Source organism: Harmonia axyridis, chromosome 3 (genome assembly GCF_914767665.1).
Source record: "Harmonia axyridis chromosome 3, icHarAxyr1.1, whole genome shotgun sequence".
NCBI classification, from domain to species: Eukaryota; Metazoa; Arthropoda; class Insecta; order Coleoptera; family Coccinellidae; genus Harmonia; species Harmonia axyridis.
Window position 1 is genome coordinate 35174196 of NC_059503.1, and position 27301 is coordinate 35201496.

Consider the following 27301-nt stretch of genomic DNA (forward strand, 5'->3'; position numbering starts at 1 on the left):
GAGATGGATTTTTGCTAGGAATATGGCCGTTTGTTTATACAAGGTGTTTCATTTTTAGTAGATTGATATGAATGATATTTTTTTGAGAATTTGAGAACTTTAAATAAGAATACAAGACAGAAATATTGTTCGATTTTTTTTTTCTTATTATAATCTGGTAGCTAATTTTGTGACAGTTATTTTTTAAATATGATTTCCGGCATGTATCCTCCGGTTCTATACGAGTTAAATGGTCCATTCGATCAGTCCATTTTTTTAATACTTTTTCCAATAAACCTGACCGTATGGCACCAATACTTCAAGAGTTTCTGGTTTATAGGCATGAACCAATGACTTAACATCACTCCATAAAAATTATTCGAGGGGAGTTAAGTCGCACGAACAAGGGGGCCAGTTAGGAGGATCATTTCTGCCAAGAAAGCTATCACCAAATTGATTTCGCAATAAATTGCTGGTTAAGCGTGCTTTATGGATAGTCTTGTAGAAACCAAATGTCGTTGATATTCAGCTGATTAATTTTTGAAAAAAAAAATTAAGTCATCATGACTCGCTAGCGCTAGCCATTTACCGTAACTTCATTTCTGCCTTTTTTCACTACTTCGCACTGCAGCATCAATATTCTCTACGGTACGCACATATTTGTTTTTTTGCTGATAATTTTCAATCGAGAAAGGTAAGATTAGATCGAAAACGATCAATAACTGCACGAATTTCTTGATCTCTTGGCCGATTATGTTGATAGTAAACTGTGTTCGAACTTCGTGAGCCGATTCATTTTTTTCAAAGCAAATTTCCACAAATTTGGAAGCGTTGTTTTAGCGTTACATGATTCATCATGATGAATATTGAATTGTCAAACCCTACACAACTAATATGTCAATACAGTTTGATATTCTCAACCTCAACTGTCAAACCATTTTTCCTGATGCAGGTCCTATTCCGAATGTATTTCAATGTAAATATGTGGTTTGAAGCATCAATAGAAATTATTATTACTATTCACAACAACCGTCGAAACTTCTCATTCAGCTAAAAAACACCCGTTATAAATGTATATTTTATCATTTAATTCTTTTCGAATTACATCCTTTGTGAACTACAGTTCCAAGAAAAGTTTTCAAACATTTTTCTTCTCATGAACATGAAATTTGAGCAATAAAGTGAATAAATTGTAAAATATGGATATCCATTTTTTTCAATTTTAGTCATATTGACATATTAGGATGCATTTTAATCAATACTGCTACTACATCAGACTATATTAGAAGATCAAAATTTGAATTCCAGTGAGTGCCTCTTATTATATACCTCCATATAATAAAGTAGTATAGATTGATGTGTGGAATAAGGAAAGAGTAAAAACACAAAAAATATACTTAAAATTTTTTTTATCTTGCTGTCTGTATGCGCTAATCCTCGAAACATAGGTATAGATTTGATTGTGGTTTTTAGTTGTTATTTAATATGTGCTTAAAGCATCATTAAGGCTTGAGAATTTTTCCAATGAAATCTGATTAAATTAGGAAAAACTTTTTCATTTTGAGATATACACTTCTACGTGGTCGAAGTCGCAAGTTCGAACTACTTCCAACTATATTCCATAAATGATTGCTTTATTTAAGGGTTTACACTACCTTTCACACTAGGTCCTTGAGTGAATATTTCTTTGATTCTATGCGTCAATCGCTTCATCGATTTTTAAAATTTTTTAGACAAATATTCGTATTGTACGAGCTCGTAACTTAGATTCTTAGAATAAACAGACTGAGTTTTTCCCAAAAAAATGTATAGTTTTTGTTTTATATCACTTTGAAAAGTGAAAGGTCTTTCAATCGTTCTTTGAATATTTCAAAGGTGAATTTCAAAATTTTTGGAATTTTTATATTCAATGACAAAAAAAAGAAATAATCTATATAAGTTTTGAAAAAATTTTATACGTTCCCGTATATTTCAATTTGAAAATTTAGAAATTGGATAAATGGAAATAATACCAAATAAGAACAGACCAATGGAAATTTTACTCGAAGGAGTGTTTCAGCAAAATTGTTTATTCCATCGACTGAAAAAATTTTGAGATTCAATATTGAAATAATTATGATATGATTATGAATGGAAGAACATTCAATTTTCAAAGTGATAGGTAGGTATAAAACAAAAGCTATAAATTAGTTAAGTTTACTACCATACGAAGAATTACTACCCAAAATCTAAAGAATCTATTAAGAGACCATTAAAGCATGCTGAATATTATACGAATTCGTAAATGTTTTTCTACAATATAGAATATTGCATCTTCCTCTTCTAGCATTTGAAATTTTTTTCAGATGATTTTTCTTCGTTCATATTCCATTCGAGACCCATTCGGTATATGATGATTCTATTTAAAATACTCCACCCTCCAAAAGTGGAATCTAGAAACCATGTATTTCGAAGTTGAAAACCAATTACAACTTATAATCCTCCAAAATGCAACATCATCTAAATTCATTGAACATAAATAATTCCAGCCGTTCCCAAAAAACATCCTTATTTAACTTGGGAACTTCATCCCTTCATTTCTAACTTCAACCAACCCCCTTGAGCTCCGTATAATAAAACCACCCTATTTAACGAGAAACTCGGCTCCGCTCGAAAACCACCCTTCCGTCGCCTTTCTCTAGAGTTAAAATCCGTCTGCCCCCTCCAAAGCCTTGCACAAATAAACCCCGTAGAAAACTCACCCCTTCAGTCCTTAGTGTGCCTTAGATTTTATTTAAGAAAGGCGCCCTTATGTATGATGGTATAAGGGCGGGATTTGTATCGTTTTTAGGCCAAAATGGCGCGGTTCATTTAATATAAGGGTTTGTTGGATCGCATTAGCATTCGTAAAGTTTGGATTTCAGATTTCGAGTCTGTTTGGAAGTTCAAGAAAGTATTAGGGGAGGATATTAGAGTTTGCTTCTTATGAGGCCTGGAGGGTTTCGAAATTAGAAGTGCAGATGTTGCAGAACCCACCGCTGGTAATGGATGGAAAGCTCAGGTGTTACGACGGCGTCCTTTCCGTTTGATTCATTTCAATCCTCCAGGATGATCCTATTATTTATTTTATTTCCATGATTATATACAGCTATTGCCTTGAGACTGATTTATTTCGATTTTTTTTCAATTGATTTCCTAATCTTCAACATATTTTCTTCCATTAAGATATTTTCGTATAGAAGAATTGCAACTTTCATAAAAATATCGTTCTGGAAAACTATCAAATCATGATTCAGTGCTTATAGTTAGTGATATTGAATACAATAAAACTAAAAAACTTTCTCTCAATCATCATTTACCACAGAGGGTGAGGGCACTGAATAGGCGAGAGTTTGGGAAAACGGTGAAAGAAATATTGGCGAAAAAAGCCTATTACACTATAAATGAATATTTGATAGATACGAACTGGATGTAGATTTAATTTTAACATTGTATATCTGCATTTTTTAGACTTATCCTATACACTTTGTGTCAAAGAGGATCAATAAATCATTTCATTTCATTTCATAATTATTTTGAATATGCAACAAACAAATTTAGGTTAGCTTCGTATCTATGAGTGCATAGGTATCATAATGAAGGAAAATAGTAATACCTATCAATTTTTTTATTCACTGCTTTTGTAATCGGGGCTCATATATAGGAAAACATATAGATACCTATAAATTTCATTTAAGTATGTGTCAGGATAGGAAAAATTGAACGTTACATCATTTCCTTTTGTCTAGTTAAATATACCTACTTTTGGAATATTTTGTGACTGAAGCTTCGATGAATCTTAATGAGTCTGATTTGTTGGGAACTGATAGGTATACAGGGTATTCAATCTCGAATGATCCACTCTGTATACATCTGATATTGAAATTATTTATTAACACACATCTAAAGATTTGTTTTGCAGTCATGTCCTGACATATTTCGAAACTTGATTAAGCAGCCGCTCAAACAATTGACATCTTAATTAATCTCACTTGAAAAATTAGCGTTCAGGTGAAATGAAAGTTATTTCGAAGAATCATATTTCCAAAAAACCGTATTTCTATCTTAAATGAGGACTTTTCATTATCTGAACTATTTCTAAAATTATTTGAATGAATACCAAACAGGTAATTCAAAAAATTGGCTTGATTAGAGAATGGCTTGACTAGCAAATTTACGATCATGTGATTACAAATCAGAAAACTAATGTTATGGTACCTATATCTTACGGAATCACATTACTTCTTTATCGTACGAAATAAAATTTTTGACTTTAAATGAAAAATTTCTTGATGCGATAAGAAAATAATCAGTTGGTACTGTGAACATCTCTTTTTTCCTGTCATTTTTTCTTGATAATTTCGAGATATTCGGATTCTTTTGAAGTGGAATTATAAACTAACGATTTCAAGCTTCATGCAATATTTCATATTGAATGTGCAGCCAGAACTAAAGAAATTCAGTAATAATATCAAAGGAAATATAATACCCAATAGTTCTGTCTTTCTGTGATCGATTTGAAATTTTGTTTGTGAATATAAAATATCACTCTCTATATTTATACAAAATTTGATATATCCGACTATTCCTACAGTATCGAAATACGCAAGTGACGCTCAAAAACTCCAGACGCCATAGTCAGAACTTCTCCCTAAATTTTAATAACCTCACTGATTTGTTTTTCGAATGTATTAAAATCATGAATTCGTTTTATCCGAAAGGATTTGTCAGTTACAAAAAATATATTATCATATTTGATAATATATAATTCATTTCGTTCCCTTAAGATTGGTTAGTAATTAACAAAGATGTAACATATGGTTCTTCTTATTATTTCAAGTATAGGGTTTCCAATAAGATATTTTAATTGTTGTATTGAAGATGTAGGAGTATATTTCACTAGAAATCAATAGATGTTCATTCCATTGTAAGGAGAAAATAAATATGGAAAACGATATCAGCCAAATGGCCTACAACTACGGTTGTAGCACCATATCCTTTTGATGAAATTTTCCAATTCGCACATTTGCTGTAGTATGTCCTCGATGACTTAACGAATTCCATCTGTAAGGTCTTGAATTGTGAAACCTCATCTTTCACGTGGCCTCGAAGAAAAACATTTGTTGGTGTCAAATCACATGACCTTGGTGGCGTCCAGAGGATATTATCTACTTCTTCGTGAGGCCAGGAAACTTTTCTTGAAAAATTACGATAGCTTTATTGCTAGTGTGGCACGTAGCGTCGTCTTGTTCAAATTAAATGTCGTCCACAACAATATCCTCCAATTCCGGACATAAAAATCGACACTAATTTTTTCGACAGTTTCCACTATTGCCAACCGAGAAGATGTTTCACAACGACCCAAAAGTGCCTAGAATTTTCGAACTGAGGTTTATTGTAAAACTCTTCATTTTAATTTATGAAATGCTATCAATCAACTCTGGAAACTTCATTCATGAATCCGTTTTTTGAATTCCCAGATTTCATCATGTCTTCAAAGTTACAGTTACTATACGGTGGTGGTGGTGGTGGAATTGGTTTTTCTTCATGAACCCATCAGAAGATTCATCTCAGCATAGCTGATTGCCGATACATTCCCGCGTCGCCGTCACAAACGAATATTAGTCCTCAGAATAATGAGGAGAACACAGAGGAAATTCGGAGCGCACAGAACTCGTTTGAAAACGGAAAATAATTATTCAGCGAAATTTGCAATTCGTCTATAACTATCTTCATTGTGCTGAGTTATTCCTTTATAAATTATGTTCGCAGGAAGAAGAGACTGTACTAACGACTAGGCAACGGTTGATGGGAGGAAGTAACTAAATAAATGAGTTGGCTTTGATGAATAACTCCCAAGGAGGAAGGAGGCCTGGGCTTTGTTGCAAAGATTAATTTCGTAATGTAACCATTCGTCTTTGTTTTCGACGCGAGGACTGTTCGACGTTTCGGAATTTATTTGTCAATCTGCCTCGGGGAAAGACGCAATATTCTAATGGGATTTTCCCTCACCACGCAATTAGTAGGTATCGTTAGCAATGAAAAAGTAAAATTGAACGTATTATAGAAACTTGCATGTATTGTAAAACTGAAAATAACATTTGATTCTATGATGAAGGCTCACTCCAGTTAAATATTCATTTTGATGATCATCTGGAGGTACATATTTTTTTGATACCTTTAGTGTTCCAAAAGATAATTTATTTTCTAAAGATTATATTGTGTAAGACTTCAATGTGAATCATAATAACAATGAATAAAAACAATTCATGATAACAATAAAAGAGCACCGTGTTATTCAAGTATCTGCAAATAGTTGGCAGATCGAATAGTAGAAAAATAATCGGTTTGCTCTAAAAAATTTTATCGGTAGTTATAGAATCGGAGAATGTACCTACAGGGTGAACCAAATTCGATGCTGACTGAAAGCATCTCGAGAAGTATAAAACACGAACTCTCCTCTATAGATATCTCTGAAACGGTATGTACTCAATTTCTATGATCTGTTACGAGTATCATATAAACCACAAGAATTACTTAAAAAAAATTTTTTTTCCGAATATCTATGACAGAAACTAAGATACCTACTATTGAATATTTGAAACAATCCTTTTCAAGATACGCCCTGTAACTCGATATCTCATTATTTCGAAAATAGAGATCGGAAGTCCTTGAAGGTGCTTTCAGAGAGCATCGAATTTGGGACATCTTATACACACTTTCATACATACAGCATGTCAAAAAAGTAGGGCAATAAGCTTATATTGTACGAAAGAGTAGTAAAATTCTCGTACTCTCCGACTTTTATCTTCAAAAGGAAGTTAAGCTATGCATATTTCTGATTTGGTATTTCTCCTTTCTTTACACCTCACTTTTTCTTTAAATGCGATACATATAATTGTGAAATATCAAATGAAAAGGTATTCGATTATACATTCAGTAGTGTGATTAAAGGGAAAATTGATTTTCTGAACGAAAATTGCTTATTTCGTTTTTTTATTGGAACATGTGGAAGAAATGAACAATTTGTGATTGGAGAATAGTGCAATCAGGCCACAATCCTTGTACAAATAATAATTGACGAAAATCCTCCTACCACATCGATTTCATTTTTCGAAATTTAGTAAATCCGTGCATTTTTGAAATTGAAGTTATTAATTTTATTATTAGATCGTATGGAGTGAAACATGTCTATAAAGATTTACAACCCAATATTTAAAATCCTGTAACTTAAAACCTTCAGAATAAGAAATGCGCGTTGATATATTGTTTCACTTGGAAGCTATAGTTCGAATTCCAGGATATTGTTTCTCTTTATGTCTCCAGAAAAAGTGTGGATTTTTTAATTCTCGAATAACAAGAACCAAAGCCAAAATTTTTGTAAGAAACACAGAGTTCTGGAAGCATTAATAGCTTTGAATTTTTGTGATAGAATTTGATACTATCGTCAGTAGTGACAAGAAATTCTAAAACAAACTTCGTTTGTAATTTGGAAACATGTTTCTCTAATTCTGTGGTTATTCCGTTCATTCTTCCACATCTTGTAGAACAAAATCGTGCGAGAATATATCAGAAACGCACAGTTTTCATGGTTATATTTTATTATTCTATGTTGGCACTCCGAACTTTCCGCTACGGCTTTATCTGTCAATTCATCAAATCGCCTTAAAGAAATCAGTTCTGCCAACCAACATTTTTCAATGCAAAAATCACTAAATTATATTTATGGAAATATTTCATTAATTCCAATGAAAATGCAATGAATTAGAGAAAATAATGTATAATACTCGTACAGAAGGCTCATTCTACCACTCGTTCATTCCAAAACTCGCCACTTCGTGGCTCGTTTTTGAATTTTGAACTCGTGGAAGAATATCAATGCCTTCTGCACTTGTATTATAAATCACTATTCTCTAATTCTGTGGTTATTCCATTCATTCTTCCACATCTTGTAGAACAAAATCGTGCGAGAATATATCAGAAACGCACAGTTTTCATGGTTATATTTTATTATTCTATGTTGGCACTCCGAACTTTCCGCTACGGCTTTATCTGTCAATTCATCAAATCGCCTTAAAGAAATCAGTTCTGCCAACCAATATTTTTCAATGCGAAAAGCACTAAATGATATTTATGGAAGTATTTCATTAATTTCAATAAAAATGCAATGAATTAGAGAAAATAATGTATAATACTCGTACAGAAAGCTCATTCTACCACTCGTTCATTCCAAAACTCGCCACTTCGTGGCTCGTTTTTGAATTTTGAACTCGTGGAAGAATATCAATGCCTTCTGCACTTGTATTATAAATAACTATTCATCTTCTCTGACACAAAACAAATCATTTGTACGAAACCATGAAAATTCGAATCTAAAATACTACAGCACTAGATAAGGTACCAAACCAATATCCATGGGAATATTTTGTATATAAATGAACAAGTAGTCGGATTTTGGAGGTCATTTTTTAATGAAATTGTTGTTGACTGTTTTATGATTTTGGTTAGGCTATAATCATGAAATTTGCTCGAAACTGTATGTTGCTTTCTCACATACAAAGGAAACTTTTCAATCATCCGCGGAATTTGAGATTCAAACCTATACCATAACAATTTTAAGATCCTAGGTCTTCACATTCGGAAATTATTATCTTCGTGGTTGAACACAAATACTTGAATTTTACCACGGATTCATCATCAGTGAGTCTAATTTCATATTTTCAGACCATCCCCGGCTCAAAAATTACAGATATTGTTACGAAATGAAGAACACTTTGTTCTGCAAACGATCGATCGAAAATGAATCTCTAGTGACTATTGAGATCATAATCCACCAGATTGTCATCCATACCCACCCCCCTCTAATGCCCATTGCCCAATCAACCTCAAAATCATCCAACAATACATCTCAATATGTCCCAATGTCCGCACGTCCGTCCTACCCGCATTTTTCATCGGCGTCACAACACGGGAAAAGTCAGAAAATATGTCGGCGGATAAACAGGCCGTAACTCAGACGATATATCACATTTTCCGAGTGATTACGTCGCCAACTTTCGAGCGTTACAACGTAATAAAGTGGCAGAAAAACAGAGCGCAGCGCCGAGCAATTTGGTGCTGCTTAAAATTCACTTAAGTTGAAAGTATTCGGCTATTTTTCATCCGGAAATGAGGCGAGGGGGCGGAGGGGACGGCGTTTTGTTCTCTTCTGCTTTTTAAGCCGTCAGTGGCGTCCGCTAGGGTCAGGGTTGGACTTGGGCTCCTAAAGACGAGAATTAACCTTCAAAATGTAAGGTCATTGTTGATTCGATCTTTAGTTGCATGTCTGTTTGTCCTTTATTTATAACTGGGTCGGTTATCCTATTGAAACTTGGGGTAGTAGTATATAATAATTTCGTTAAGGTTCTTCATGTTCAGCAGTATTAGAACAAATTGTTTTGAAAATATACTCAAAGAAAGACCAACGCATTCACCATTTTGTCAAGTTTAGTCCATTTCGACATAGATAGAATTTGAAATGTTTTCCATCTCCATAGGTTCCAATAAAAACGACACAACGTAAATTTAATCTTCATAACCTTCACAACAATACTTAATGAATTCCAACGAATTTAGAATGATGGGAAAAATAGGTTTCCAATCCATTCACAATGTATTTGATTGACTTGGTTGGTACTTGGTGGAAATTCAGAAGCTACTGTGTTAACGAAACAATTGTTGTTTGCATAATAAAATAGAAGAAATTAGAATAACTCCTATTCAACACCTGGTATGTACTTTAACAAACCGAAGTGATTATTACAATCTCATTCAAATCAATGAGATAGTGAATAAATATTTACAATTATGTAAGAATGAATATGTTCAACAAAAATTAAATACCTCAAATTCAATTATAGTTATAGTTTTCAAGAAAGTTATTTCAATGGAAATTAAGTTCTCGTGGATTACTCACAATGAAAAACACATTCAAATCCTTTTATGAAATGCTTTTTTTTACTGTACAGAAACGTTGATATTTTATCTCAATTGAAAGATTCAAATCCATCTTTTTCTGAAATTCACATGTAAGGAACGAAATATAGGTAGCTTTTATATAACTTTCTGGATATGCAGTTTCGAGATAATTTTTTATGAACAGTGGGTATTAACTAAACCAACTATGTCCATCACAAATGGCAACATATAATATTGTAATATTATATTATAATAACCCTGTGTAATTTAATGGGAATAAGGTAGCGATAGAATAATTTTTGAATGAAAATAACCAAATATTTGAATTATTTGAGATTTTGCCAGATACCGAAATGTACAAAAAAAATAATTTGCAAAGGCTGAAAGACTTTTGTGTGCCCTTTTATGATAGACGAAAAATATATACGAGTAAAATGAATTTTTGGCAACGCAATATGCGAAAAATTTGCTCATTATCTGAAAAGAAAGTTTCATTGTAAGGTATCCTTAGAAAACGTTAATTGTTAATGTTTTCTAAGGATACCTTATAATGAAACTCTCTTCTATGGATGATCTCCATAAGATAAATGAAGATAATAAACCAGGAGTACTTTGTTGTATATGGATTGCCATATAGTTTGTTTTGATCAAACTGAAATATTCTTCAAATAGAGAATACATGAATACTGCAGGAATTATGTTATCAATCTTACAGAAAAAATCATTTAAAAGTATCTGAAGTTCAACTTTTTTCATCGAAAAGGAAAATCATGTGTTTGAGCTGATTCCGCCCCTGCCTATCCCTTCTTTCCTCGGCACGTAATTTTTCATACGTTGCGGCCAACCGCTAGAAAATTAGCACTTAGGTCCACTTTTATCAAATTTTCCTGTATTCTCCCCGAGGAGAGGAAATGAAAATATGCTCGGGAAAGGCTTGTTTTCAGGTTTATTTTCCCTTGTATCCTTCCAGTGGTTGTTATAAATACAGCTTGAGATGAATGAGACTGGTTTTTGTTATCGAGAGTTTTACTGTTTGTTTCAGTGTTATTCTTCATGTTGGAAACGATGAAGCAGAACTTGCGGGAGTCAACAGAAATATGAAATTGCAGAACAAGTTTTCCAGATTGCTCTGATCCTTTTCATTCGAGGCAACAGTTTTTGTAGGAGGATGTGTATATTTGATTTGATTTGAGTCCTACAGAGGAAATTTATTTTTAGGTACATATATTCTTTTCGAATATACTCTCGATTTGAACATAAATTCTCGATAACAATTAATTGGATCATTGAAGAATTCCTTGGATTTGATTTAGAAAATATTCAGCAACCTTTTAGTTTTTTAGTTTTTATAGAAAGTCAGTGGCATAGTATGTGATTCTCAAAATATTGAAAAATAGTTATACCAATCAATTTATTTTAATAATCGTATGAACGAATTGAAGAAAAATTTCTATGGTAGACCGACAGAACAATTTGTTTGGATTTTGATATTTTATTCCGAAAAATTTGTCTACTGGTAGATTGGTTATGTTATGGCCCATCCAAATTTTTATGAATTCAATATTTATATGAATGCTGATAACCATGAGTGCAGTAGATGAAAATTAGATCTAAAACAACCAATACCAATTCTTATTACGAATGAAATAAATACGCACAATCAAAATAAGTACAAAGGCACTATATCAAAGAGTTGACAACGCAAAGTTTATAAATTGCTCGATTATATGTGCATTTTCAAGGTGGATACACCATCCGCAAGGTTATGCCATTGCTAAACCCGTCATATGTTACAATGATTGAGAAAAAACATTCAAGGGAACTCATTGAGATATTGTCTGATCCATATCAATTTCCACAAATGCATTAGAAAAGATCTAATTCGTTCCAAAAAGCTAAATGAAACTAAATCTTCTGCTTCCTCTTTAGCAGCACCACATCCAGCACCCTTCTTGAGGTTCTTCCTCTTCACAGGGCGATTTCAAACTGAAATCGATGTGCTTTCGAGAGTCCAGCCTGACTACAATGTCAACTGTACCAGTTCGTTCAAGTTTATTATCATTACGGCATTGTTTTATGCCAAGAACCTTATCGAAAATGTAGTGAACAATTTCCTAGAGTTTCAATGGGATCAGTTAATTGATGTAATAATGTTATAAGGACAAACACATATATATTTTTTCTATACATATATATATATCGATTGTTGTTGAAATCCAAGTTTTTTTATCTCATTTTATCCTTCAAAATAGTTGCTTAAGCTTTGTCAATGAGATATACATGGCATAAATTCCCATTTGTGGAATTCTGAACACACCTCGTAAATCCAGAAAACAATGGTGACGAACTCCGGGTCCCTAGCGAGCCTTGAAAACCGTCAAAGTGTACGAAACGTATGTACGAATCAGTCGCAGGGAATTTCGTAGAAAGACAATCCCAAATTAGATTCGAAGACTCTCCAAAGGAACCGGCTAAGGACAGAAGACAGCTGAAGCTGGTTGCACGCCCGATCTAAGTTGGCTTGGCCCACAGCGGAGCCCCTCTGATTGAATTAAGCAATTTGTGAGAGCGTGTCTTGAATAAATTGACAATTGAAGTCGATGTAAATACTGGCAGGGCCTTGGGGTTCTATGAGCCTGGGAGATAAGAATTTTTAAGGAGGTATACATCTTGTTGATGGATGTCTTATTTTTGAGTTTTTTATTTGCAATAAATACCCACCATAACATTTTCCAAATTTTTTTTTTCATAATCTTCCCTGAAAAGTTCCGATTTACCGGAACTGGAAACGATTTCGGAGTTTTCGATTTGTTTATATAAATCGGAATCGAAATCGGAACTGAAATCGGAATCGGAGGCAAATGGAGGATGTCTTTCAAGTTTAAAAATAATATGAATCCAAATTACTCAAACCTTATTTTGTCTCTTCAATTTCAATAAAACATAAATTGAATTAATTATTCGAAATGATCTAAGAAAAAAACGATTTTAGGTGAGTTCTACGATATTTTGAATTTTCAAATGTCATTCAGCCCTATTCTGTAACTTCAAATCGAATAGAGATGGTATGGATCGAATAGAAATGCACCAGAATTGTTTCGAATTGGTATTCTGTAACTCAAATAGAATTACTATGGATATCACTTACGAATTACATTTGGCAATAGAAGAAGAACTGGATACAAAATACGAAATTTGGACGCGATTGAATCTGAAATATTCTGAATTCTCAGATTACGACCCGATTCGTCCGTTTCTATTCGAGTTACAGAGAGGGCTGATTATGTATTGATGATCTTTCATCAATCATGCCGCTGTTGTGTGTAGTTTTTAATAAATATTAAGATCAATTGTTGCAATCATAAATTCTGATTCAATGAATTTCACTGCTTCGAAAGTGGAGTTGAAAAAGAGAACCAAATTAAGTGGATTGGTTAGTTTCAAGGTAACTTCATTCACTGTTCCAAGACACATTTATTCTCGAAAGTATGCTTATCTACTGAGTTTACAGCTTTGGTTTTTCTTCTCACAGACTCCAAGACTATAAAAGGAATAATAATTTTAATGAAAACGTAGATGAAGTGATAGCAAACGATATAGTTTTTACTGTTTAGTGGTCCTCGGAATGTTTATTCTGTAGTGTTACTTTAATAAGTATTTCTCCTGACTTTCTAGTATATATTAACACTTTTTTCTTAGAGTTTACAATCTGGGAATAACTGACTGTGCTGTTCATAGAAGGAGGTACAGTATGATGATGAATGAGTACTTAGTGGCTCTAGAGATTCATTCTCACAATAAGTAATTTTTTTCTAAAATGCAAGTTCACTCAGAGAACATAAAAGTATTATCTTAAAATTTCATGAATATTGCCACCGAATAAGAAGGGAAAAGAAGTATATAAGAGTGTACTGATGGTAAATAGCCGAAAACAATTTGCAAACTCTCAACTTGTGAATGCTATGCAATAAAAAGATTTAAAGAGCATTTGAATGGCTTATTAAAAAAACAGATATGGCATGGCATGCACCCAGAAAAATCTAACTTATTGCTTCCTTAAAAAACGTGAAAACCTTACATTTGAGATAGAAAAATACAATGTTACCAAGCGGACAATAAATGATATGTGTTTTGATCCACGCCCGGATCAAACTTGAAACGGAATTTTCATGTTAGGAACAGTTAGATCAAACTTTTACAATACTTCACGCAATAGTGGAGCCAACTGGTGAGCAGAAAAACGATAGCCCCATTTCAATCTGAAGTTTCTACTCATCGGAATCGGAATCGAAGCTCGGTAACATCCCTGGTTTTTAGTAATGTCGTAGTTTTTACTTGTCAAATGTCAAAAGATGACAGCTGTCAAAATAGCAAGATAGTCAAAATGAAACCTCTTATCGGGGAACTAAACCCTGTATAATGTGTAACAATTAATTGTTTCATGAAGATGAGATCTACGGCATCAGAAATAGCTCATAGAGCTCTTTCAGGTGTACCAACCAACTCTCGGAATCTTGCCAACAACGCCGTCTCCTCCGTCGACTCATAAATAAGGCCGGAAATTCGCACGCGCTGGAGAAACTTCTCACAGATAATTTTACCAATTTTGCGAATGTAGGAAACTTCAAGGAGTTTAATTTTACTTTGAGCGACATTCATTAGAGCGGACCGACTATGTAGAGCGGCGTTCTCCTTTGAACTCGGCTCCAGTACCGAGAATGGCGACTTGGCTCACAATGAAATGCACGAAGGCAAAATTTGGAACTAAAATGGCATCCCATCTATCTTATTTTACCCGTTCTTCGAGTTATTAACTTTTACGGGAATTCCTCTCGCTAACCCCGCTCTGAAAGGAGGTTTGGAAGGGCTGAGACTTCCTGGGTAATCGGGAGCTTGTTCGATCATGAGACCAGCTCGGTTTTAACATCTTGTAACTTGTTACTTGACTGATTCTGATTCATTGTCTTGTACGAAAGTAAGCGAATTGCATTTGAAAGTTCATTAATTTTTTTAATTAAATTCTTTTGAGAAGACACCGAAAAGGACATTAAGCAACAGCCTAATGGAAAAATTGTTACCGGTTAATTTTTCTGAAATTTTTTATGTTGTATAATGTGACCTCCTGAACAACAAAGTCCATGGGTCAAACTCAATCATATGATAAGTTTTAGAGATCCAGGGTGACGACGTTGAAAATTGTCATTTCTTAAAAAGAGCATTTCTCGTTGTCAAACATTATTCAAAATGAAATACGTTTATTTCATAATTGACTCATAATGTCGTCCGTAGAATCTTCCAATTCAGCATCGAATTTGGGACACCCTGTACTATGTATTTCATTGTACAATGATAAAATAAGTAAGTAAACGCCAACGTGACTCTTACCGTTACTTTCTATTCAATTTTCATTCAAATTTAAATTCGAATTCATTGTATATAGGTATAACTTTTTGACAACTTTTATAATAATCGACGCCTCTCTTAATATATTACCCTATGTATCTGACAAAATGGTAATATCACATCCAATACTGTTGGGCATTATAATAGTGTAAGTACTTAGGAATTCATTAAGCCAAGTAGCTTGACATTTTAAGCAACTATTTGACTTGAAAATCAAGCTCTTGAAGTATTACATATTTGAGCTTGACTTGACTTGATTTTAGATATTTATTGCTTGACTTGATATAAAGCTACTTGATATTACTTGAGTTTGATATGCACGCGTCGTACGGCATATATTTCTGCAATCTCGTGCACGCTTAGACTAAATAAGGGGATTACTCGAGCGCCAAGAGCCTGAAGCATTCGCCAGTGTGACTTTATTAGTAGTTTTCTCACTTTTTATATGAAATTCACTGGGAGATTTTGGTAGTTTCAGAAATATCTTTCCAAACTTGGCCAAAATGTCCAAGGATTTTTTATCAACGCCAGCATCTTCACTTTTCCAGAACAGAGCTGCTCTTACAGTTACAGAAACTCGCACTAGGTTAGTTGACAAATGTATAAGATGCATCATGTGTCCTGGATGGAAAATTATGAAATCAAACAAAGCCTAGAGGTTTCTCACTATTAAGAAACTTTATTTTTTTACAATTTTCAATTTTTTATGATTTATATTGATTTAATTTATGTTTCTAATTCAAAAAAGTTGATATTTTCGGTTCTTTTATTTTCTGCAAGGTTCCTTCTCATTTCATCATTTTCTTATTGATGTGACAAAACAATAAAACTGCTAAAAATCAAGTAGCTTGAAAATCAAGCCAATCCGTGAATCCCCAACAAAAAATTCAATAATCTTCCATAGAAAATTTGGTAGAAAAAAAAGTGAAAAAATTCATTCAGTCGAGTCTGTACAGATTTGGTTTCATTTTTTTTTGATATCCTAATCAGTGCCTGATTTTCCCGGAACAAAGTAAACATTCCTAGAATAAACACTAATTTCCTTATCAAATTGCCAGACTTATTTGTAGAAGCTTCTCAGACGTTTTGCCTGTGATGAGATACATAAAATGTATTTTCCTTGCCTTAAACTTCTTGTTTGTATAATTCACCAGAAATAAACGAATTTTCCGGCTTGTTTTCCTCCTTATCTAACTCGCCTTTGGGGGTTTCTCTCTTCGTCGACGGCAGTGTCGTAGGTTTTGATCTGGACCGGGCATGAGGCATAATTTTCCACGAATTTCATTCTATGATCGTTGGAATTATAAAGGCAACTTTTTCATATTTTATTTATGAAATCTGTATTTTTCGAATTTTGAGGATGGAATGGTCTCGAATGATAAGGTTGACAAACTGATGACGAATTCGTTTTTCAGTGAACACATAACTTTCAAATGAAAGAACCTGAAAGCATGAATACGACTAGTGGTTCGTTCATATAGCCCTTCGATTTTCCTTTAAAAAAGTTCATTTCAAAAATACAAATTTTATGGAGACGAAATTTTGCAATTATAGATGTGTTTCAAGCTTCTTACAGAATTTCATGTTGATCTTGAGGCCAGAAGCATACAAAAGTCCAGAAGAATAATAAAAATTCAGAAAAGTATCGGTGAAAAATACTTTAGTGATAAATGATTCCATACTACTGAGATTTCGCGTGCAGATTCGAAATAAAAATTTCAAGCTTCGTGCAAAATTTCATTTCGATCCAGCCATCAGAGTAATAGAAAATTCAAGCAAAATCAAGAAATGAACAATATTTGAATGACAACAAATCTTACCTATTCGACATTTTTTCTGTGAATGTTTATAGGTAGGTACTTACTTCAATTTCTTATCAACCTACATAGATTATTTGATCTGTAATGAGTTTTCCATTATTCAAGCGTCTATTTTGCGATGAAATTTTTCTATAACTTTATATCCTCTATTTTTTGTTATGGATAATTTTTTGTTGAACTTATTGTACATTCTCCATTGTCCATAGAAACAAAAAGTTGTAGAAAATGCTTATTTTTATTCTGTTAGTATTTTCTTATTGTCCGTACAGATTGTTGGTAAATTAAATATACAGATACACGGTTCCTGATACTTTATTATATGTTTGAATCTCACAATATGCGATAGACGATGGTTGGAGAAATGTTCAGAGTTGATGACGACAAATTGTAAATGCATATAATTATTCGAAAAAAACATCATGATTGATGAAATGAAATCTTTGAATCTTTCGAGAATATTAATTAGGTATGCTTTCATATTTTTCTTTTGTTGTTAGAATTGTGATCCAACATCTTTTCTACCAATTTCATTGAAAAAAAAATTTGGTGCAAAAAGTTGGAAGATAACTTATATTTTTCTTCTTATATGGTTGTTTAACTCAGAAATGCTGAAAATTGTGGAGTTTGATAGAAAACGAGGCTCGAAGTTACGCCACTGCCATGTTCTCTGGTTATGTAAGGAATTAAAATCGTAGCAGCAAGCTTTATAAATGAGAAACATTAAGCAAAATGCTAGCACGGCATTATAAACGGGATGCCATAGGAAACTCTGTCCTATTTCCACCACTCTAGGGGTGCTTTTACACGACTGTTGACTTGGCCAATAGAAATCTCGGGATTTTAATTGCATCTTAGGTTGCTTTTGTTTCCTACCCTTAAATTATATAGCATCCAACGTTCCGAAATTACTTTGCTTTCTGCTGGGAGGGGGTGCAGCCACCCCCTGTGTCTTTCGCCCTTTCTTATGTCACCCTCAGCCAGGCAAAATGGAATATTTGTACGGCTTTTAGAGTACGAGGGTGGAAATGTTCTTAGATTTATGTCTTCTTTACGAACCTTATAGGCTTCAATTCTCCATGAAATAATGTTGAAATATGACAGAGCAATTACGGAATGAACCATCAGATATTTGCAGTTTCATTGTATCGATCAAATCAAAAAATTATCAAATTTTTATGATACCAGGAATAACTTTTTTTTGTCAATTTTATAATTTTCTCACATATTTAGAACATTCAATACCATTTGAAAAAATTATTATAAAATTGAAAATTATGTCACTCATTAAGATTTTGAAAAACTTTGAATATGCAAAATCATTGGATATAGCTTGCGGGTTATGAATCTCACACAGGATGTTTTGGAGAAACAATAACGACTGAGTTATTCAATAAAATATATCAAATTATGTAGTTGATAGCACTATTGTACACAATGAATTATGACCTTTCATATTTAGACTAAAATTAATCGAACAACAATCAATTTATTTTAATATTCGAAAAGAATTCCTCTGAAGAAATACTCAGGTATAACATTCTAATGAGTTGACTTTTAAAAAGGATTTTTTTAATGGAATAGCATGAAGTATCTATGTTCATCATCTTTATCATCGGTTGTAAACGCAAATTATACTATTCCCAATAAACTGAACAATCGACTATTTATTTTTCGGTTCTATTCCTGAGGAATAGAAAATAAATATCTGATGATTCTAGTGGCCTACTACTTACTCGGTTCTCAAACTATTTTTGTGTTATCTTTCCACTCGAAATGTGAGAGATATCTTGAGAAGTTTCAATAATCGAAATACTTGATTTTTTTTCATTCGAAAATATCCCGTAGATATCTATTCGAATCCCGAATTTTACTTCTATTATCAAAATCTCAAGCGTTCTTCAAACCAAATATAATACAGGGTTAGAACTATTTAGAGGAGCACTACAGTTATATCGCAAACCGTTAAAAATACAGGGTGGCTTAAATTGGAAAAAAGTTACGTTATTTGACAATTCTGGCATCAGCCTACTACTACTAAAAAATGAAAAGGAAGTTCAAATTTGCATAGCTAGACTTGATATTTCTCTAGAGTGTGATACATTGTTGAATTCGTAATGTTTTTCTTAATCACCTCATAAGTGGAACCAATGGCGTTCATAAGAAAAAAAAATTGACCACGTCTTTGAAACAATGAAAAACTGAAAAAATATGAAGACTTTATTAGAATCGCTATATTGGATAATGGCTACAAACCCAATTTCGTGAAGTTATCTCAAAAAAAAATGGGAAAAACAGAAAATCTCGATTTTTAGGTTTTTGAGATATCTCGGTACCTATTGGAGATACTTTGGATCTGTTTACACCAACACACTCATTCCTGAATAGCGCAACTTTTTTGTATTTCAAGCCACCCTGTATTTCTAACGGTTTTCGATATCCCTGTATAGTGCTCCTCTAATTAGTTCTAACCATGTATATCGTGCAGCCAATAATAAAAAACAATAAAATCGTTTTAGATTTATAATATCTTCTTATAAATAATTTTCCATCCCTCTCATTAATGAAACTATCATTTTCACCAACAACTCGCCCCTTCAGCCCTATGAGTAGTTTGGGGGTTGAGTAGGCTTTCAAGACGTCGAAAATTACACGGCGGTGGTTAAGAACCCTGCCGTGTCTAGGGGTATTAATATAAAATTAACGACTAATAAGATTATATATAAGAGCGGTGAAAATTTAATCAATTTGTATTAGGGCTTATAGGAAATCGTCAATTTTCTCGTAATATACACCTATACGATTTGAGGAATCGACTTGTTCATGGTATGGGTTTAAACATTATGCGAATATGTTTTCAAGATTTTTTGTTGGGAATTTCTTTCCACAATTGAATTGAAAAAAATGCTGGATGTAATAATTTATCTTGAAAATATTTCGGAATCAGTATAGCATTACCTACAAATGTGTCCTAATTTGTTGTTGAAAATTGGTATTTTCTTTTGCGTGTAGATTTTACCTGATCCTCAAGATCAGCCGATTTATGATCTAATGATTTTTATTTTACATGCAAATATCAATTGTTCATCAATCCTGGAAGCATACAGGGGCAAATAGCATTATTGCTTTTCCCGAATGAAATAATTTTGTTTATTTTATAATGATGCCTTTTTGAAGTATCCTGTTTCAGGTGATTCCATATAGAAGAAGAGCCCACTGCCCTACGAAGGCCAGATCTTAATAATTATATGGAAGCAGAAAACTTTTCTGTGCATTTCCCCTACATGGGTAAATATGACCAACAACTATAGAGTTTGGGTTGTGATTACTTTAGCAGGTAACAGATAGTGAAGGTGTTTAAAATAGTACCCACCTTGAATTCGTTAAAATAACAAGCTCAATTTTTTTAAATTTCTTCGGGATAACTCAAAAAAATTTATCATCCATTGGCAGACACCTATGTCAGTTGCCACCCTCTTCCAGACACCCTAAAATTGTAAAAAATCTGAAATTGGTAAAACCTTCCAAATTAAATCGAACCAAATTCCACGTAGTGTAAGAGGTTCGAATTGTCGATAACTCAAAATAAGATCTTTCAGCTGTTTCTTTGTCCCGGACTTCAAATATATGGATCATTAATGCCACATAAATTGAATGGTCAACACGGTTTTTAAATTTGTCTTTCAAGGTTAAATACGAAGTTATTATGATCTTATATATTTGAACGGAATAATTCTTTGGAAAATATTTGGTAAATAACACTAAATGGCTTTCAATTCCCTCAACTAAGCCCATCTGTGAGAGATCAATTGGGAGAATGGATTAGAAACATAAGGCAGTATCGATCGGGGACTCAAGGGAGTCAATAGTAACGGAAATAGTACGTTGGTCGCGGAACCGGACTAAGAGTAAAACAATTTTTTTTAAGAATCAGAGTAATTTTTATTAAGGGCAAGGAACTTCAAGTATTCAAGAAAGTAGATAGAAATTGTTTTACTTTAAGAAGGGACGAGTTAGGTCAGACACAGAAGTAGGAAAACAGGGGTTTTTGATAGAGTTTCAATTTTGTTTTGATAAAGAAATAGATTGGCTTTGAGTGCGCGATTCGGGGATGAAGTGAATAAAAAAAGAATTACACGTCTCCTGTGAAAAGTTGAAAAGGAGTTTATTAAAACTGAATATACCAATCTAGCCCAGCGGGATAAGGGCAAGTAACAGTTTAACGGTCTTTTTGATGTTTCTTTTTATTTTTGTGTTGTTGAGTAGTCCTGATTCTACCAAATTCAACGTTCCATAAATAATTCTGTTTCGTTTTTGTCGTGTAGTGGATCATTTGAGAAATTTTTCTGTATTGAAGTTTTTGGCCGTTGAGTCAAATAATACAAATTTTGTGAATATTATAATTTTGGTTTTTGTTTTATTATATTAAATTTTAAAGAATTAATTGGAATAGTATACAGCAATAAAAAAAAAACCAATGTGAAAATGAAAATAATGTTGAAATAATTATGGATTTAATATTTTTGATGATTCATTGTTAAAAGTCACTTCAAACCACTTTCAGGTATCCAAGTTCCCAAAAACTTCTCTTTTACTTTGAAAATTTGTGCAGTAAAACTGTCTGCGCGAAAATTTGAAGTACACGTCTCAGTTTAGTTTTTAGTGGTGTTTTCGAATATTAAAACAGATTTCCACAATTCCGATGTACAGGGTGTTGTTTCGAGGATTCAAACGATTCATAATTTTTTGTTAACCCGGACCTGGATTTTCAAGGCGGTTATTGCACGTTTGGGCTCTCAATTAGGAACATATTTGCCAAAAATGAAGATAATATACCGGGTGGTTCATTTGATATGGCCTCAAAAAGAAACGGGCGAAATTCTTAAAACACCCTGTATCTTGGCTACGAAGAGAGTAAGACCCAATAAATGGGGTATCTCCAGAACCGCCTTGGTGCCACCTATGCACTTGTGAAGTATTTTCGTTTCCCAATGAAACACCTTGTATAAAATTTGGCTTTATACTATAACGAAAGTATGAGTGTAATTATAAAATTTCAGGGGTGTCTGGTAGGGGGTATCAACTGTCATAAGTGTCCGGCAATATTATGCCGAAGAAAATTAAAAAAAAAGAGCTTTATACAATTAATATGAGGTGCTTTTATAAACACCTTTACCTACTACCTGTTATCTGCCAAAGTAACCACCACCGAAACTCTTCAGTCGGTGGTTGTCTTTACCTGTGTAGGGGACATCCACAGAAAAGCTTTCAGCTTTTATGAGATGATGAAGGTCTGGCCGTCGTGAGCTCTTGGGGTAGCAGATTATGGAAATTTATAAAGTTATTCATTTTATAAGTATTTCATGAAAAAATTTCGAAACAAAAGCTGTCACGAAATATGGTTTTTTTTATGTGTTTTTTAGTTATGTGTTAAAATACTGCACTTTGGTTAATTTGAAATTATTATAATATGAATTGTATTTCGGATGTAATTTGTGAATTACTCTTTATGGGTTGAAACACCTGTTCGTATGTCTTCTGTTCGTGTTTCTTTTTTTAATTGATGAAAATTGAAAAAATACCCTGGGATCTACTCGGTGAAATAATTACACGTACAATAAATCCACTCTAAGTAATGAAGGGTTGAAAAGTAACTATACTTCCACCAAGTACCGAGCCAAAAATTCATAGGAATATGTTTCCGGATTAACTTTCCTGAAAAATTGTATTCGTTTCAATTTATCCCTACCTATATTAAACCGAAATGAAGAAATTCAAATGCATTTCCAGTTTCAATTTGAATTGCCTTCCTACTTATTGCTGAGCTTTTTCGATTTCCACTGGCGGGTATCAAGATAAATATTTCTTCGCGAGAAACTGTGATCTCTACAGAAACTGTGGCGAAAACCTAATAAAAATCTTCCACTTATTCTAGTAGTGGACAAGCGAGTGCTGACTTTTCACTAACAAAGTAATCATTGTTTCATTTTCTCACCGTGATTTTACACTACGTTATCATGCTATTCAACAAGAATACGAATCTCATAGAATTTCATTCGAAAAATTAAGAGGTTTAAGGATTTGAACTAAAGCTCTCTATACCACAACAAGCTGTTCTGAAAAATTTTCAAACTCATTACAAGTAAGTAATTATTGGTGGTTCACTCAGACGGTTATGTAAAAGGTTGCAAACAAGAGTGAATAGAAGCGTAAGTTAAAAACAAAAATGATTTTTCGAAGGCTGTGCATAATACGAATTCAAAAAGTGATATAAGGAACAAAAATTTATCTTTTGAGAGGTCGTTCCCTGAACAGATCACTCTATCATTTCGCCACGATGACAGTTTGTATTCTGCGATTCCGTCCGGCCACAAACACTAAATAACTAACCTAGAAGCTCCTAATTTTCAGGGAAGGCTCAGATATTGAATGTTACATCAGAATAGAGGTACAGAAAATATAGCAGTGCGAAATTTTGTGTTAAGGGAACTAGAGGAAATGCAAAAAGAATATAAGAAAACAAAACCGAATATTTTAGTGATAACAGACCTAGTTAAATTTTCCGAGACAATATTCAAGTTTGAAGCATATATTTTCGTTGGTCCTATTAACAAAACCATTCAATTAGGGAAGAATATCGAAAAAAAAAATAATAACAGATACGACCGAATTGAATTTGGATAAACAATAATGATTTTAAGCTGTACACAAAATTCCATATCGTTCGCGCCACTAGAACCATGTAAAATTCAAGCAAAACATGAAAAAAACAATAATTCTGATTAGATTGATATGTAGTTTGCCTATATAACATATTTATGCTATCTTATCATAAGAACACCTCATCGAGATTAACTAACCGACAACAACTCATATAATAGCTATGTTCAGTTGTGTGGTCTCCAAGAGGGCAATTGGATTTAAAAGAACGTTCAGAAGTTTCTGGTGGCAAGTTAGAGTTTTTCTTAATTTTTGTTTACCTTATTACACGATGTATCAAATAGGAATTCAGGTTTGAGATTGCAAGAGAGAAGGTCAATTTAGATCCGATTTCTATTAAAGAAAAGACTTGTTTTTTTTTCATGAAATCAGGATATCTATTCCAAAAACATTCTGCATATCTCAATAATAAAAAATGCACTACTTAGGTACTTCTGAAAAATGCTTGAAATAATTTATTATGTTGTTTCAGAATGAAATATTCAAATAGGAGCTAATGTAGAAAGATAGAAATAACTGTGATAATTGTTGACTTGATTACTTCATGAGACTCCGTATAATCACAAAAATCCATCAGATTGTTATCCATGAAAATAAATCACAATCAACTTACAGTGAAATTCCGGAATTGGTTTTTTCTTGAAATCTTCATCCAAACTTGTAACTTTTTCACGACATCTTAGGCTTTTTAAAAACTCATGATGGTCTTGATTTGGACTCCAGCCAAAACCACGGTGTTACAACCACGAAATCAAAGATCGGACTGACCATATCAACTGCGACGATCGCTAAAGTAACCGAAAAATCGAATACAACTAACAAAACTCGAAAATCAGGTTACGAAAAATGGACAAAGTGAAAAAAGGGTATCAATAGTAGCCCGATGGACCTCGACCGTCCTTAATCGTCTACTCGATAGGGGTGGTAATCGCGCGAAGGGTCGGTACTGACCCTTTCTTGAACTGCATTTTCTCACACGGTCCAAGGTGCTCAAACCTGTTCTCGAATGACCACTGTTTTTTTCGTCCCCTTCGATTTTGATAGTAGAGTATTTTTTCGTTTTTAAACAGGGGTTGATGGGAAATTGCGATTCGGGCTTCGGAAAACCTGTTCCTGAAGAATGGTCAGTTGCATAGGATGGACTGGGAATGATATGTGCCGGGATACAATTATTGTCCGGTTTTAGAAAGGTTTGTGTTACCGTTTCGGTTCGTTTGCCTTACTGGGTGTGAGGTTGAAATGACGATACCTAAGATATATACAGAGTGTTAAATTGATTTTCTTGGTTAGTTTTCGAGTGCTCGTTGGCTAAACGGATGACTATAATTGTCTAAAATTACATGCATCGTGACGAAAGGATATAAATTCGTTCTCAAATTCAATTCTGTCCGGCCGTAAACGCGATAACTTCAAAAGGGAAAGGCCTAGATATTTGAAATTTTCTAACTGAGTTGACTAGGGATTCTAAAATATTGCCGTTATAAATTTTGTTCTCCTGAAAATTTCCAAAATACAGATTGGATCGGCATCAATTGACACATTTCGATATGAAATAACAATTTCAAGTTTCATGCAAAATTTCATGTTGATCAAATCACCATAACCAGAAAATTTGATATAGAAAAAAATTCACCCCATATTTCCGTCATAAAAACCTAGTATTTTCGAGACAGTACATACATCTGATCGCGTTTAGATTTTGTGAGTGTATGAAAAATAAAAATTTCAAGCATTCTTCAAAATTCTGATTCAATAGCTTTATCAGAACCATGAAAATGCAAGTAGAATATCGAATAAGAAACTTAATAACGTAGGTCTGTAAAAAAAAATTGAAATATCAATTCGGATTTGAAAAGAACGGTCATTCAAGGATTTGTCATTCTAATGTTGATTAGGTTTACGAAATCGATTGCGTCGTCTTGGCCTATGAATTAGAGCTAAGAAACAGTGTTTATAACTCAGTTTCACAGATTTTTAAATCCCAAATAATTCGACTTTTTGAAAATCAAAATATCTCATGGCGAGCGACATATCTTGCAATATCAGTAGATGAGGAATGTTTACAATGCCTAAACCTAAATAAATAATAAATCTAAGAAAATAAAACTAGAAGACCTATGGTGTCTTTTATAAAACATTTATCGTAAATTATACCATGAGGGCATTTAATTTTTCCGAAAACAATCGAAAGAATACGTTGCTAAGTAATATTTGGATGAGTGCTGGTTGCAACAAAAATCAGAGTCGAAGATGAGGAATTTGCACCTACACGAATGCTTTTTGTTGAGAAAATATAACTTTGCTTTGTGTTTTTTCAATTTTTTTTCACAGGAAAAATTGAATGCATGAATAGTATTTGACAAAACTATTTCATGAGACCATCAAAAATACTGGTTATCAAAGTTAGTGTAATTTTTGGCTTTCAAGCTTTCAAGTTCTGCCGCGGGTAAACTCTGCTGACAGGTGCGGTCATACAGCTTTTCCATTTAGAAATCAATTTGTAATTAAAAATTTAGCGTTTGTGGTGGAAATTAAGACGAGGAATATAATTGTGGTTTCCTCGATTGAATCATTTGTTCTCTGTTCAATTTAATTTCATTTTTGACACTTCCATAGTTTTCAAACTTCAATCAACTAGTTGATCGGTCAATCAAAATTTTATGTTTATTTATTTAACATAAGCAGGAAACCTAACAGGAATAACCCAATTACAAGGATTCACCACAAAAAAAAATTACAATTGAGAATGAACATAAACTATTGGATAAAACTCTCAAATATCAACAATATCACAAAAAATAAATAATTCATTATTTTCTACATAGATACAAATATAATTTTGATTGGACATAGGGTAAACCATTCAATATGAAGTGTCTAGAATAAATTTGGAAAGTTATTCAGAAGACTATTACGGTGCTTTCAAGGATACAATTTTCAGAGAACTAAAGGGAAGAGGCGTAGAGTATCGAATATCGAAAGAGAAAAAATGTCTAAATTGTAAATTCATGCAAAAGGCCAAATTTACTGATATACCACAAATGCACACAAGGAATTTAAAATCTTAATTTCATTCCGAAGCTGCTTTTCACAAATGACTTTCAATGAAAAGGGCAGTGAAACGACAGCCAAAAAAAATTTGTTGGCTTATTAATAAATAGTATCACTCACCCCCTAAAACGCATTCATGTGATGGTTGCCCTGTTGCTTGAGCGATGATCGTACATAAATTTACAATCACGGTATGCCACCCTCAAAATAAAAATTGACCTGTCGCGGTATTTCAGAAAAAAACTCATACTGACGGATATATTCAGCTGGACTGTTTTATATGGACCACCTGGTATTTACTTTGCTGTGGCAATATTATTGTAGTGATCAATCTGTGTGCTCAAGTTTTTACTGAT

The 27301-nt window shown here is 33.2% G+C and overlaps 1 long non-coding RNA gene across 1 annotated transcript in view; it reads right to left on the minus strand.

Annotated features, from left to right (window-relative positions):
- Positions 1 to 24895, minus strand: part of LOC123674904 — a 46347-nt gene extending 21452 nt beyond the window's left edge. Inside the window, exon 1 of the long non-coding RNA XR_006746720.1 lies at positions 24508 to 24895. This is a non-coding gene — a long non-coding RNA (uncharacterized LOC123674904). The remainder of the gene's footprint in view (positions 1 to 24507) is intronic.
- Between the last annotated feature and the right edge of the window lie 2406 nt (positions 24896 to 27301).